Here is a 16,289-nt window from a genome sequence, read left to right on the forward strand (position 1 = left end):
CCCCCCCCCCCCCCCCACTGATGTTTTGAAGGGTCTTGTGGGAAGACCAGTAGGCACATCAAACCTGCTCAAGCTAACCTTTTCACTTTCTAAAAAAATTTACCCAGATATAAAGCATCAGGCAGAGGCCTATGCACCACTAAAAATTAATTGAAGACTTTGAAATAGGGCATTAGTAGCACACTGGCTTTGTGTTAGCCCTCTGGACTGGAGAAATTCTCATTCTTTGTCTACTACTTGTTCATTTTCAGTTTCAGCTGCTTTCTCCAATAGACAACCTGCACCATTAACAAACCAGTGAGATTCACTACATGCAAAGTGCTGAAATGCAGTAACTAAACAAGCGAAAAATAGAGCAAAATAAAAAAGAAATTCTCTAATCTCCTTCAGTTATACTGATCTAACCATTTTTGGATGAGAATGTGACTTTCAAGTTCCAAGTGTCCTTTTAATGACTCAGTGAAATGTATTTTAGTTTCCAAAGTGAAGCTGTTAAATTGTGAATATTTTTATCCTAGCTTTTCAAGTTACTTTTTAGTCTTATAAATTGAGTGCAGCATATTTAAATATAAGAGAGTAAGAACATGAGATATAATAATATCAGACATTTTATAGGGATGTGTTTTGAATCACAACTAAAGTACACACACACAAATACAGCTGTAGCTTCTCCTCATTGTTATGTAGTATTTTTTTCATAAAAGAAATGAGTGCAGGCTCCTGCTATTCTGAGTAAGGAAAGGGAATGTATGTATTTTATATATTAATCTTTATATTGCAGTGTTGTGATATGTAACATATTGACAGTTCTCAGTCTTAAATAGACCCCAAAAGGGTAGGCCTGGGGATCTATAAGATAAAAATAATCAAAGAAGTGATCTTTTGACAGAATTATGTAACCTTCTCACACTGTCTCTGAACTTTTTTGAATCCTTGAGGTGACAGAAAGCTGGCAGGCTAAGTAGAAGAGCTGCTTGTGATGGCATGCCAAAGATATATGAATCTATTCAATGTGATCAATGGCTGAATGCTCAACAGCAAAAGTCATTGATCACCATGATGACCCCAGTTGCTGCCAAATCCATCAGGTTACTAGGAAGGCTTAAAGAAGAGGGAGTGGAAGATAGGGAGGAGGAGGTACACAGGAAAGGGAGGAGAAAGAAAGAGGCACAAATACTACTTGTAAAAGCTATTCAGGAAATTGCAAAGCCCATTATTATGTGTTGGGTACTTGATAACACTGAGATTTTGCTTTAAGGTACATGGATGAATAAATGTTGAGAAATTCTATTATATACATAGCCTGGGATTTCCAAAGGAGCCTATCTTCCATGGAATTTCAGTGATAATTGGACCCCTAATGTCTTTGAAAATCCCAGCCTTACTATACACATACCATGCACACACCCCTATTATTTTTCAAGGTTCTTTCAGCAAATTTGCCTTTCTAAACATTGCATATAATAAATAAGACATCAGCCCACAGCACACTTCAAATATACCCAAAAAAGCAACAGTAATATTGCAACAGGAGTATATTATGTGGACATGCAAAAATGGTACAATTACATTTATTAAATGTGTTCTGCTCATGAGCAGTAAGACAACAATAATCAAACAATTGAATTGTTTCATAGACGGAACCAGCTTAGTGCATTTCTGTTTTAAAAAATGACTGTGACAATGGCAGACGAAGGCTCCACATCTCAGTAATTTCCATATTAGATTTTCATAGTTTTATTAATAAGAAGTGAATTTATTGCTTCTAATTTCTGACCCTGTAAACACAACCTGGGCTCTTAAAGGGCCAGTCTAGGATTTTTCTGCCATATGCATGTCCCATATTAATCAAGAGACTGCAGACCAGTATCTTTACATGTGAACAAGTCTACTGTCCTTCAGTAGGATTGTACAGTTGTAACCAAGGGCAGATTTTGAACATAACAAGACTGTGTCAATAGAATCATTGATACAATAGGTGATTTGCAACAAATAGAAAGCAGCTTGCTCAACTGGAGCTGTAACAAAAGCATTTTTTTCCTGAAGTAATCAGATGTGAATCTGAATACATGCAAGGGGCTTGATCCCGAAGTAAGTCTTTCCATTGACTTCAGGAGGACTTGGATTTTGTCTAGAGAGCAGATATACTGAAAAAAGGAACATTTTTACACAGGCATTTTTGAGAGGAGAAAAGCACTTTAAGCAGAATGCCTTTGATGCTATTATTAATTTCAGATTAATATTGTCTCGTGGTGTTCTCTTCTGAGGGAAAGGCACATTCTTGTATATAAGTTGTTTCCCTTTTCATATGGCAACAAATGATATCAGAATCTGGCTACTTGCTTCAAGTAGATTAGGTATAACAATTAGATTACAAAAACAGAACTTTGAGCCAAAGCGTACATCAGCACAAAGTAGAATTAATTTATCTTTTTACCAGTAGAAAGCCACATCTCTCCTTGATACACTACCTTTAATTCAGGCATCAATATTTCCTTTGTTTTCATTTTCTGTGTCTTTGAATTGGCCATTTCCTTTAGTTATTTAGCAGCTGGGCTACGCAAAAAATAAAATTCAATGATACAAAGTTTCCATATATACAAAATGAAAGGTCCTGACTTCCACTTTCTCTCACAAGTGCAAATCAGGAGTAAGTCCAGGGACACAAATAAAGTTACACCACTATAAAGTGGAGATAAATGAGGACAAAATCATATCCTTATGTCCTGAAATGATCCAGATTTTTCGAAAACTTTATCAATAAAGTGTTGTTGAAAGATGCCCACTTGCCAACCATTGGCCATCTGTCCACAGAACAAATATAAATGTGTCAATGACTGTAGAGGTTTCACTAGTGTGCAACCTTTCTGGCAGAAAGAGGTCAAAGGAAATAAGAAGAGTTATGCTGCTCTATGAACACTAGAACCCAAACTGGAAGCAGTGTAGGCACTTTATTGAAACTTTAAGTGCACTTTAGCTGCAGGGAGGCTAATTAGCTTGGGCACAGTTTTGCACAAATGTGACCATTGTTATTTTTGGTTCAAAAGGTATCAGCTCTATGGGTTTCTATATGGCAACACCTGGTGAAATAAGTTTATGTCCTCTGTACTCTGTTACCAATGTGATGGGCTATCTAGCTTCCTTCGTCTCCATTGCTGATTACTGTCACTTCTTCAGAATGCAAGTAATTATTTTATCTGCGTGGCAATCTCTTTCAGCATAGCCAGTGTGACTAGGTTAGGCTCAAGTGAAATAGTCTGTCCTTGAATGTGAAAGTTCTATCTGCCAGTCTGTACAAATATACATTTAACATTTGGAGGTAAATCCTTTTGCAAGTATGTGGAACTTTATTTGCATGCCCAAATTTAGCATTAACACATACAAATGAATATCAGTAATATATATATATATATAGTTGCCTGAATGACTAGTTAAAGATTTGATTGCAATATCCAGAATATTGAATCACTGTGAGCAATGTGCATTCCTTGCACTCCTTTTGATTACTGCTTACATGTATCATATTTACTTGAATCCAAAAAGACTTAACATTTCAGATGACCTCCCCGCAGTAATTAAAGATTCAATACATAGAAAATATATAAGTTTGTTATAATTTTCCATGTATAGAATCTAATTATTGGAAGTTCATCTTAAATTTGTCCCTGAAGGCAGGCAGGTAGAGGAGAAGTCAATGACCTGACTCCATCCTTTGCCCATTTTCTTCCAACCCTTTGTCCCCGCTGCTGCCTGCTTCCTTATGCCTGTGTGCCTGGGTGCCTGACCCCACTGTGGAGCCTGCCCTCCCCCCCTCGGCACCTGTTCCCCACACCTTGACCCCTGCCCCTCCACCACTTTCCCCCCATCTGCTTCTTACCAACTGCCTTTGACCATAGCCAAGCTGGAGCCATGATGGAGGGTAAGCAGTGGTGGGGGAAGGGGAGGTGTCAAGGAGCAGTGTCTGCAACTCTGATTCTGACCCTGATCCCAAGTCAAGATTGGAGCCTGAACTGCAGCAACTGCCCCCACCCCCCCGCCACCCATCTGTATTTGAATCCAAGACAAAGGGCTTCTCCCCTTGTCTTGGATTCAAGTAAATATGGTATTAACATTGGGTTTCCTCACTGAACTCTACTAGACCCTTACAAGTTAAGTTGAATCCTTGGCATTTACTGTTAGGAAATATATCAGCATATGACTTTTAAAGAAAGAGAATCAAATTTGAATTTCTTCATCACCTGGAATCTCAACTATTCTAACACGTCAGACTCCTTTGATTCTCCAGGATTCTAGATGGTGCTGGGATACTGAGCTGCCTCTCATTAGATATTTGGTCTCCGGTCTTTTACAGTTTCTGTGCTGTATTCTTTTTTTCTCATTCAGTCCTTCAGATTAGATTCTGAATAGCAATTTCCTCCATTTCTTGTCTTGAGGGCAAGCAAAAAAAAGAGTTTCACATGTCTTTCTGCTTGGAGTTCAACAGCACCTGATTTGAGCATTTTTCAAATCATTTCCTGCAGCGTAAGTGGGAGAATAGGCAGTAGGCCCAAATTGCTCATGGAGACATGCAGTTGGAAAAACTTCTGCTGCTGACTTTTGTCTTGCCTGTAGGCATTTTTAAACAGTTTTTAGTTCAAGTGCACCTTTACCTCTTGTTTAATTTTAATTTGTCTAACAGCTTAATAATCCCTTTAAGGAGCATTGTACTATAGTAAAAGCATGTATAAATTCTCTCTATATAAAATCAAGCAGGAGCTCCTAAAATGTGCCTCCTAACCATTAAGTAGTCAGGTTCTATTCCCTGCTTCTCTTAAGGTTTAAGAAAGAGATTAGCGTATGTTCACCATATGTGCAGAGCAGCAAAAATTGCAAAAAACTCTATTGGCTCGCCCCTCTAAACAGATTCTATAGAACTGAATAGGGGTTAGACTCTAGCTTCAAGAGACACCTATAGAAATTCCTCTAACCCACATATAGAACCAGTAGAGAACTGCATTTAGAATTTGAGGCTCTAGTTTAAGCAGGCTATTATATGGCTATCATTCCCTTGTAAAGAGACACTCAGCTTAAAAATCACCCTTCTGTCTGCAAATATTTTTACTTACTGTTATTACAGGTAAGACCTAAGATTACTATGTGAATGATAGAAAAAAATACTTTGTAAATTTGGCAGCACTTTGTATATATCAGGTTCACTGATTTCTCTGTATAGCCTGTAGAGTTCTCCTATTTTTATACTAGTCTGATAGAGAAAAAAGAGAGCAAAAAATATAAAGAAAAGAATACAAAATCATACCCTGGATTCTGTGAACTCTTATGTGTGTTCTTCACTTTACTTACTTGAGCAGTTTGAATTTATTACTGCTTTGAATTCAGTGGGATTAAATAAATAAGTAACACTGAGCATACGAACAAAAGTTTGCAGTCGGGTCTAATTGTAAAACCACAACAATTTAATGAATAGTTACTGAAACAACTTTGAAGACTTTTGAAAAATTTACTAGATTTCAAGTTGATGGTGTCCCTTAATTAATGCAGGCACTTTCAATGGAAAAAATTAATGAGGTTATGATTTTAATTTGTCTATACCATTAATCTAGATGTCCTCTTGACTTCTTCATAAATAGCTTCCCCCCTTCTTCCACTTTATAGGTACATGTTTCCCAGGCACTTTTCCCCCCATTAATTTTATTTTAATTTAATTTTAATTTTACAATGATACTTGGAGATAGGAAGACAAGAGAGAAAATAATGTTTCATATGTTTTAGTAACAGAGTGAGGATATAGGAACATTGCAGGTGTATGCAGTGATGACAAAGACCTTACTTTTGTCCTTCCCACATCTCTGTTTCTCTACCGTTTGCCATCTTTCTCTTCTGACCATTTCCTTACCCTACTTGCATCTTCATGCCTTCCTTGAGCCCCAGCACTAGGAGACAAGTTTCTTCTTTCATTTGTATCATATTTTATTTACTAGTGCCTCTAGTTTTATATAGACTGTTCAGGTCAGGGAACCTGTTATTAGTTTGGCATAGTTCCCTAATTGTACAGGGTCATGAATACTTACAGTGCTATAAAAGCAATACCATAAAAATTATGGGCTAGATTCTTAGCTGGTGGAAATCAACATAGGTTTATTGAAATCATATGAATCACTTTTCATATGAATTCTTTAAGTGAAACAACTTATATGGAAAACATTGTGATTATCTTTAACTGACATTGGAATTTTTTAGGCATAAATGCCTTTTGCATTTCAATTTCAGTAAAAGACTGCAAACTGAACTTTAAATGATCTTTGCTTTCCCCATAGCTTAAATGCTGTATAACTACTCTATTAAAACTTGTAAATGTTCTTTAATAAATGTTGCAGGGAAAGTAGCCACTTTGGCTCTAGAAGCCCAATCCTGCAAACTTTTTTAAACAGAAGTAGCGCATATATATATATATGGGTTTCTTTGAAACATGAGTAGCATATATATATAGTTTCGATAGTCGTGTGTGTGTGTGTGTGTGTGTATATAGATATAGATATAATTATTACAAATAGGCTATTTGTATGTTTAAGGATTATTCGTGTGAGTAGAGTTTGAAGGATTTGCTTTGTCAGTTTAATTTTGGAAAACCATCCTATCAGCATAGCCCTCAATATTTACAAATGGGTCCTGGTACAAAAAAGATTGAGAACCCCTGGTGTCCAATGCCCTGCTTAAAGCAGAACCATCCCCAAGTAGATCATCCCAGCCAAAGCTTTTTCTAGTCAGGTCTTAAAAACCTCCAAGGATGGAGATTCTACCGCCTCTCTGAGTAACCTGTTCCAATGTTTTACTACACTCGCAGTGAGAAAATTCTTCCTAATATCTAACCTAAACTTCCCTTGCTGCAACTTGAGACCATTGGTCCTTGTTCTGTGATCTGCTACCACTGAGAGCAGTCTAGCTCCATCCTCTTTTGAACCCCCCTTCAGGTAGTTGAAGGCTGCTATTAAATGCCCTCTCAGTTTGCACGCATTCAACTCATAAAATTTTCTGCTTCTAAAATAGCAAAGCTTTCTATAATTAGAACTTACTAACTTCTATATGCATGATTAGGCTCCTGACTTTTTACACTATCTACCTCTCAAGATGTAATCCCAGGTATAGATTTGTCACCCCTAATTATTTTTATTGTAGCCTTTGTCCCTGATGTTTTGATTAGAGAATTTGAAGAGCTGTGGCATACTCCAAGAAGTATCCAATCAAGAGATAAGTAATTAGGCAAAGAGGTTTTTTGGGAAGCAGTGGAAATGGAATGAACCATGTTGTTCAACTAATTGTTCTGTTTCTTGTTCTCAATCCCTTGCAGAAACCAGAGGACCTGCCTGTTAACTTGTTGGCAGGGTTATTGAGAGCTTTGTATTGGGAGCTTGTATAAAAGGGAGTGGTGGGAGCAATAACAAAAAATCAATAAAGTAGAAAAGAGTTAAAGTTTGCACACTTTTCATCTCTCACAGAGTTTGTCATCAGGGTGCAAAAGTCTCTGGAAGTATTGTGTAGGTGGGTGGGTGGTCATGGGGAACCTAACCATTCATTCTTAAGAGATTTTATCAGATGCATCAGAGTTTGGCTGTAAATTTGACTACATTGCTGTGGTGCACAGAGAAATGAGTGAGGAAATATCTGATTAAAGTGTACATTGCTGCTGAGGCAACTGGATGTTGCCATAGCAATTGAGATGAAATGTGCAAGAAGTGAGATAATTAAATCTAACCCCTTTAGTAGTTTCGATAGTCAATGCACTGCCAATAGGAAAAGTTATCTACAGTGTTAAAGATAAAACACATTCCTTGTGGAAGTACTCCTTGCTGGTATTTTGTTGATTCCTTTCTAAATACATTGCTGCAGGTACCTAATTTGAATGTTCTCTTTAATAATCAAATACAGTTTTGACCTTGGTCTGCAACTGCCTAGAACTTTTGCTGGCTTATTGTATCATGGGAACTGTCTACACAAAATATACAGAATGGGCTTTTCCCCCTGCTTTCTTTGCTTAAAGTACAGTAAAGCCAGAGCTGTCATGTCTTAGCTTACTAATCAGTAATACCTAGAACGTGCTGCCCTCTTCAGGAGCTAGTGATAAAAAATTGTTGATTCTGTTTATTGATTCAGAAAGTGAAATGAGCAAGCAGGAACTACAAGATCCAGTGAGTTTTTCCACTTTGTAATGTTCATGCTGAAAGACATAGGCCAGTTGCAAAATTAATAAAAAATAAAATCTGACATAAAAGAGCTTTCCTTATTGGCATACAAAGAACAAAGTTAAAACCTGAGGCTATCATGTTCATATCCTCTTATAGCATTTATTTTGCTGGTGAAAGTAGAAAACCCAGTAACAGCCTTCAACTGAGGTATTTTTAAAAAGTAATAAATCATATTCTGAATACAGTCAGATGCTCTGAAATTAATAATCCTGCCTGTCTCATATTAACTGTCAAGCTTAATTACTTCTGTTCTTAGCCGGCATGCTCAGTTGAATCCAGTGAAACATTTAGACCCTGATACAGCAAAGCATGTAAACATCCTTCTGGCTTCAGATACATGAATAGTTGCAGTTATTTCAGTCGGCCAGTCACATGTGTTAAACATGAATTTAAGTAGTTATTCAGTTGGAGCCATGGACCTAATTCTGCAAGCTGGCCCATGGGGGAAGATACTTGCAAATAAGGACATAACCTTCAATCTCCATCGTAAAATATTTGATCTGATTTTATGCAACTGCATATCTTTCAACCAAATTCACACTGTAATGCTGAATGTTGCCTTTCTCAAATATGTTTTGAAATCTCTTTGAAATCAGTGGGAGTTCTGCTAATGTGTGCGTAATGGCTGAATTTCTACGGGGAGAAAAAATCATTTCTAAAATGGCTCTACTCTGGGATTGTAAGGGGTTAAATGTCCTTCCTCAAGTATGGGAAGGACAGTAACTGTACAGCCTCAAAGGGAGGTAGGCCAAGGTAACAGAGGTAGGCCAGCATTTTGGAGATGTGAGGGGCAGGGAAACAAGGCTTGGATCTAGCTAAAAGAGTGGCAAGGATCTCTAGGAAGAAGGCTGGAGCAGAAAGAAGAACTGATGTAGCAAATTTCCTTTCCCTCTTTGGAACTTGGCTGCACTGAGACATACATTTAGAGTTTGTGTAATACTTCCTGAAGTGAGATACTGCTGGCTGAGGGATGCCTTGTTATTATGTCCTTCAGTGGCCAAATACAGAGGGAGATTCTATAAAACATATCTCAGAAACCACAACGTAGAATATATTCAGGCCAGAAGTAGAGTGGGTAAAAGTGGCTTTAAGCCATCTTTGTGATGCTCAAATTTAAGGCTGGATAAGGGCCAGAATGGCTCAGCGTAAATTAGAGCAGCCTCTGGGGATTGTTCCAATTTTCAGCAGCCTTACCCAGATTGCCTGTGTGCTGCAACCTGGAGCAGCTTCGAATCTCTGCGGCACTAAGAACTTTAAAGGCTCCTTCTCTGCCCAAAGTAATCTCCCAACACTGAGGCTGCTCCTGTGCCAGGGGAATTCTCCTCCAGCTGGCACTCCCTTACCACACCTATATTTCATTCTGCAAGTGTATTTCATGCACTTCTCCTTAAGTGTATGAGGCCAGGGCTAGGGGGAAAGTAACATATCAGCCTTTAGATTTAATTGTTCCCTTTTCTGCAAAGGTTTTACGTTCCACCTACATGTCAAAATCTGTTCTTTTGTGTGTGTGTGTGTGCACGCCATAGCATCTGTGATTTTTTTTAAAGTCTTCCATTTCTAATTGTCAGACATATCTTTCAAGACTTAGTTTTATATTCTATTCCCATGCTTCCCCTTTCTTGTACATTTAATATGTATTTTTTTTGGCTGTTCTGTTTAAATAGATGAAAACGTAGATTGTGTTTAATTACAAATGAGTTTAAGACCTAGTCAGTTTTTGGTATAAACTTTTATTCACCTGTCTGTAAAAGTAAGTACTGTCATATCATGCCCTGCTTACTGCAGAGATCCTTAGTCTCCAGATTACTACACTGAAAACAGTGGGAGTAAATTTCTACTTAATGGGAGGGAAGGCTGCAAAGTCTGGGCCCTATTATCTCACAAGACTCTTGTTTTCAAACTTCAGTGTTCAGGATTTAGGGCACTGATCAGAGATAGCTATATGAGACTCGAGCTCTGCCTGGGTAGATAATGACCAAAAAAGGGAAGTATCTGTAAGCTCAGTGGTAACTTTCTTTAAAGGAATTTGCAGTCTTAATTCTAGAGGAAAGAAAATAGCCATAATATTTGGAACAAGTGGGAATCTTACCAGAGACTAGAAAAAGGCCCTGGAAACAGAATGACCATTCCTTCTTTAATTCTCCATATATAAAAATAATTATTTCAATAAAAAATCTAAGAGAGATTATTTTTTAAACATGACATTTGCCAAGGAATTGAAATAAGTACAAGAAAAGCAAACAAAGAAATAACTTCTTTCACTTTGTTGAAAACAATCCTAACACACTATATCTCTGTGTAATAACCTTTTCGTCAGTTTTATGCATCATGTTTTTAAGCTTTCCATAGAACAAGGTACTTTATCTGATCTGTCACTCTGTTACCACTGGTAAGGCAGTTTTGTTCTGTCAGTAGAGAAACTAGGAGTACTTCTCCTTTCCACTGAGAGTGAGTGAGTGAGTCAGATAGCATGTATTACTATGTAGAGTTGTACTGTAGAGCCACGCTATGGTAAAAATGACAGTAAGTCCAGGGGCTGGTTTTCAAAGGTACAAAGAGAAAGCCAAGAACCTAGGTCCATATTTTTCCAAATAGTGTGCTGACAGATACTAATACATATGCAATGCCAAACCAAAAACATGTAATGCATACAGCTTTTTCAAAACTTGGCCCCTGATAAGTATATGTAATGTATATTCAGAACTGCATTAAAATATCGATCTGTGTTTCAACCATAGATTCATTTTACTTTTGTTTTCCTGCTGATGCATTGTGTTTGACATTTAGAATCCCTGTGGATGAAGGAATAATAACTAATAACATTTTCTTTGCTTTCTAGGGTATTTATGGCACGATGATAAATTTCATCTTTCCCAGAATGGTAAGTAGAACGCTGTTTCTACATCTGATAATACTGAATTCAAAGAACAGAAAATAAATTGTTATAATAAAAGGTTGTCAATTTGCTTAAAAATAAATGTACAATCTGATAATTACAATTTTATTACAGTTTTAACAGCTGTAAATATTTGAATATTCAAATGATGCAAGCCATCAAGAAAGTCCTACAGAACATTACATTTGTTTCTAAAGAATTATAAAAAATTACCATCGCTGTTGGAAATATTCCTGAACCTGGAGCATTCAGTACTGTTTTTTCTGTATAATTTATACATGCCTACAGACATAAACATGATTTTATTTTATCAGTAGAGAGAGTAAGTGTTTCTCTCTTTTTAGACTGAGAGAAGGTGAGTCCTTTAGAATGTTTTACTATGTTGAATTGTATAAAAATTGATTTTTATTTATGTTTCACTAGGGCTTTGCTGCATCTGTGAATTTAGAATTGTATATTTTCCAAAAGTAGACAACATTCCTTCTGTGAGTCCTACATGCTATCATGTTGTTTAAAAACATGGTTTCCATTGTTATCTCTTATTTCTATAACTGAAAAGCAATATTTATTTTACTCTTTGATCATGGCATTTTTACAATCAAATAAAAGAAAAAATTCATCATATTGTACATGTAAAGGTCACCCTAAAATAACATTTCCAAGCAAACTATACTGAATCTTTTGACTGTGTTGCTACGGAGAGATGTTTTCCAACAGGTCTTGGGCATATTCTTTATAAAGGGATTTCTTTCCCATTCCATAAAAATGTATTTTGAAATCAGCATAAAACCATTATGAAGTGGAACTACCGTTACAGTGGAAAGAAATATTATTGGGAAAATATCCCATTTGTGCACGTATTCAAACATGATTTGTACCTACTTATTAGCGTTACAATTGAAAAAATGTTGCATCTAATCCCAGAAGGAATTCAAAACCTGTTTTTGAAAAGAGACTATTAAAAAAAATGAATGCATAAGACATACATAAACACAATGAAGGATATTAAATGAGTACCAAGATGGTTTTCTGCTGTCTTTGATACAAACAGAGATGTTCCTGGTGTTCAACAAAATCCAGAGCAAGACACAAGGCTTACACTGAACTTTAAAAATGATGATAGGGGTTTCAATGCACAAGGCAAGGGAATTTTTCTTTGGAAACTTTTTTCTCTAGGAAAGTAAAAGCTGCAGGTGAAGTTGTTTGAAGAGGAAAGAAAACCAATAAAGAAAAACTTGTTTGTAACCTATAGATCAAACCACTTGATAATACCAATGAATACTTTGTTTTGGTGATGTCTATAAGGGAATGTTTACCTGCTTTCAAACAGTGGGTGTTTCAGAAGTATCAGTGCTAATGATTCTTTTGGGGTGGGGGGCGAGGGGGGGGGAGAGTTGTGATTAAAGAATAAAGCAAAAAAAGTGGAACTAACAAATAAAAGAGAACAGTTTCAAGCAGACACTACATTTAACCTCCCTTATCCACAAACAAACAAAAAAAGCAACTTCTCAAGAAGAACTGAAGAGTTATTTTTAATCAAAAAAGATTAACTACATGACAGTTAAGTATGTTTGGGATTAAACCATCAAAGAGCCTGTCTCTTTTGTGTATATTTGCCTATTAGCAGTAGGTACTTGGCACAAGGATCATATGTAGACTGCAGCCACAGACAGACACTTTCAGTGCATGCATACTTTTCTACAATATTCATTAAGCAATAATATTGTCAAAGGTAAATGTTTACTAGCAGCTTTAGCCTACTTAAAGCCATGTTAGCCTGAGGCTGAGCCTGTGAAGGCGGCTAGTGGGAAAGGCAGGGAAGAGAAATGATGTTTCATTTAGGCTGACAACAAATGTATTCAGCTAGTATTCTGGTTAGGGTCAATACAGATATAAGTTTGCATGTTAAATAAAATTATTATTATTGGTTCTGTGCCAAGAGCATGCTTTGCACTATACAGAACAGAGGGGACAAAGGCTCTGACCTGAAAGGGTTCTATGTCTTATATAGACAAAATAATACATAAGTACACTGGGCAATTGGAGGGTGATACATAGTGCAGTTTTTCTTTCTTTCTTTTTCTTGCTAATGTTTTGGGAGGAGTTATAATTGTAACCATGTACGCGTCCCCAAATGTGAGGTTTTGCAAATGATTTGCACATACAGGATTATGATGCAGGCTATGGATTAGCACTGTATAAACATTAAGTCAAACATAAATGTATTCCCATATTGGGTATCTTTTGTATAAAGTATGTGAAATTGAGCTTGCCAATAATATTTCCTTTAATACAACTAGGTTTTTTTTTCTTTGAAAAGGGTGATAAATGCCAGATATCTGAAGAAAATAAATTGTGGAATATAATTAATTTGTACTTTAAGAAAATATACTTTCCTTCTCATTCCTAACTCTAGCAGTGCTTAATGAATAAAGATTAAATGCACGTTACTATAAACAGCACAGCATCTAGTTTTCAGTCAAAAGATCCTTTTCCCTCTGTATGTTAATAAATTATTTGGTACCTCACATTATTGCTGACTACACACACACAGTAACATTTCATTAAATATGCAACAATTTTCTCATTTATACAGATTTTTTTAATTCCATAAACGTTCTTAACCCATAGAAAAAATTTTAGATTAAATTAGATTGGGGAAAAAACTTAATAAATGAAGACTAGTGTTGCTATGATTTCTTCAAGAAGACAAAAATACAGTTCTCACTTCTCTCTCAATTAAAACCATGCAATTATTCTAGTTGATTATAGATCTCTTTTGGGATTCTGGTTTCATACAACTTTTTGGTTCATTTCACAGGAATAATATTCATCTTAATTAGCAAAAACAATTGATGGGCTTTTCTCTTTTTTACAAGAGGGAGTTCATTCAGTCTACTGATTATCACCAGTAGATTGCCCTGATAAATGAAAAGTTCTTGTCTTTTTTAAACAGCAACTGAATATGTTATCTGTCTTCAATCTTGTAGCTTCTTTGTTAGACATCACCTTGTTGAGACAGAATCGCTTCCTGATGAGTGGTTGACCTGATTTTTTGTCTGACACCCTAACATTGCTGGGCATTATGCCAAGTTGGATTCTGTAACTATTTATGACCGTGCATTCAAGGTTCAACTATGCAAATCACAAGTATTAAACAAAGAGATGTAGCAGATTTGTTTTTGAAATGTATTACATAGCTCACAAGGTCAAAGCATTTGTTTTCTCCATTTTAAAATATAGTTTTGTCGGTAATGATCAGTAATGACTGAAGAGATCATCACCTTTTAACATTTTTATTTAAACTAAGTGAGATAGACTATGAAAAATCTTTTTCCAATCCTGCTAGAAAAACAATCATATAGAGTACAGCAAAAAGAAAGAGATGTTGGCTGAAGTAAATGTATACATATGTATACATATTATCTATAATATATATATGTAGGTCAATGCATGTATATCTATGGGCTGAAGTAAATGTGTGTGTATGTATGCATGTATATGCATGTATACACATACACATATCATCATCACTATCATCTTATCTGCCTACGTATATTGTGAAGTGCCTAGCTTCAGCATATAAGACAACAACAAAAATAAAAAGACACAAAAATGTCTTTAGGGTGCAGTTCTAAGCCCACTCCCACCATAAAGCCTCAGTTTCAGAAAACAATATGCGAGAGAAGGCTCTCTAACGTAAGAGAAGGCCTTAGTCTACAGCCTGGGCAGTTCCACAACACTGTAGTGCTTGATTTTTCACTTTTAAGGCACAAATGGGACCTTAATTCTAGTAAAATCTTATCTAGGAAGTTATGGTCAATGGATCTACGCTCAGGCCACAATTATTTCACCCTTTCAACTCCAGCTAGTACCATCTTTACAGGGGAGTCCAACTCTGCTTCTTCTAAAGGGTGCAAAAACACCCTATGAAATACTTCTCCACCATGCAGTGAAACTGTGATCATTTCTTATTTTAGAAGATTATTGAGGCTTCTGAATCTTAGGGGAATTGTATTATATTCAGTTTAGTTTCCTGAATACCACAACCATCTCCAGAGTATCTGCATGGCATACAGGACAAAACTTAATATTGTGCAGTTGTGAAGGGAAGTAAAGGTAAAGAAACTCTTTGGGTTAGGACCTGCTTCTTAATATTTGGTTTGAAGAGAAACCAGCCTTGATCCTGACTCAGATCTGTAGGCACTACTGTAAATAGGCCACCAATCCTATTGTCTTCTGTAAACTTTTCTTAGGTTTGTCTAAATTCAAGTCCAAAGAAATTTATTTTGTTTTTCACAGCAAAAGACACATCTAAAGAATATCTTGTGGTGATGATAATGATGAAAAATGCAGTTTTCAGGTCTTAATGTAAGGGAAATTTTTTTTTACTCCACAACTATGGCCTGTGAACAATTCTTTTAAAGCTAATGACACTTTTACTGACCACAATTCATTATCATTACAAATTTGCCCTTTTAAATATTAAATAATGACTATCACTGCCTATGAAAACATGTTAAAATTCTTAACATATTCTGCTGCTGAAGCCCAGTAACACTGAACAGTGACAACTTTATTCACTTCTGACTTCACTTATATTTGTGTGGTAGAAAACAGATGCATATACATGTGTTGTGGATGTTCTAGGCTTATCACAAAAGTGTAATAGAGAGATTGGAGTTTGTGGGGAACATTTTTCATACATGAGATGAACAATGTATAGAACATCAAAAGATGAGACACTTTTCTCATTAAAACCACATTATTTGATTCATTCTGAAAATATAACAATATATACTTTTTTCTGCATGACTTATCACGTCTTTAAACAGCTTTAGCTTTTTTCTGGGTAGCACTGAAAATTTATGAGAATGAACTGATAGAACATAAGGTACTGCAGAAGCCCTTGAGGAAAAAGTTCAGCTAAGGAGATAGAAATCACTAAAATAATTTTCAAGTGTTAAACAAAAGGGTATTCTCTATATTCAGCCTAGCAGAAACAAGTGCCATAGATTTCTATGAAAGTTGCATCCACTTTAATCAGAACTGAATTTTATCTTGTATGTTTAAAAAACAAACAAAAAGCAAACAAAAAGATGGAAAATGGCTCTCTATTTAAGGCATTTACCAGAGTGAAACAAATAAAAAAA

At 36.1% G+C, this 16,289-nt stretch overlaps 1 protein-coding gene across 7 annotated transcripts in view; it reads left to right on the plus strand.

The window, feature by feature from the left end:
• Positions 1-16,289, plus strand: part of ADGRL2 (adhesion G protein-coupled receptor L2) — a 603,135-nt gene that overhangs the window by 291,341 nt on the left and 295,505 nt on the right. For all 7 annotated transcript variants that reach the window (XM_019501511.1, XM_019501512.1, XM_019501504.1 and 4 more), the window contains exon 3: positions 11,080-11,121. The gene's annotated coding sequence lies outside the window, so the exon portion shown is untranslated. The remainder of the gene's footprint in view (positions 1-11,079; positions 11,122-16,289) is intronic.

Source organism: Gavialis gangeticus, unplaced genomic scaffold (assembly GCF_001723915.1).
Source record: "Gavialis gangeticus isolate Ggan-Ray unplaced genomic scaffold, GavGan_comp1, whole genome shotgun sequence".
In the NCBI taxonomy this organism is placed as follows: Eukaryota; Metazoa; Chordata; order Crocodylia; family Gavialidae; genus Gavialis; species Gavialis gangeticus.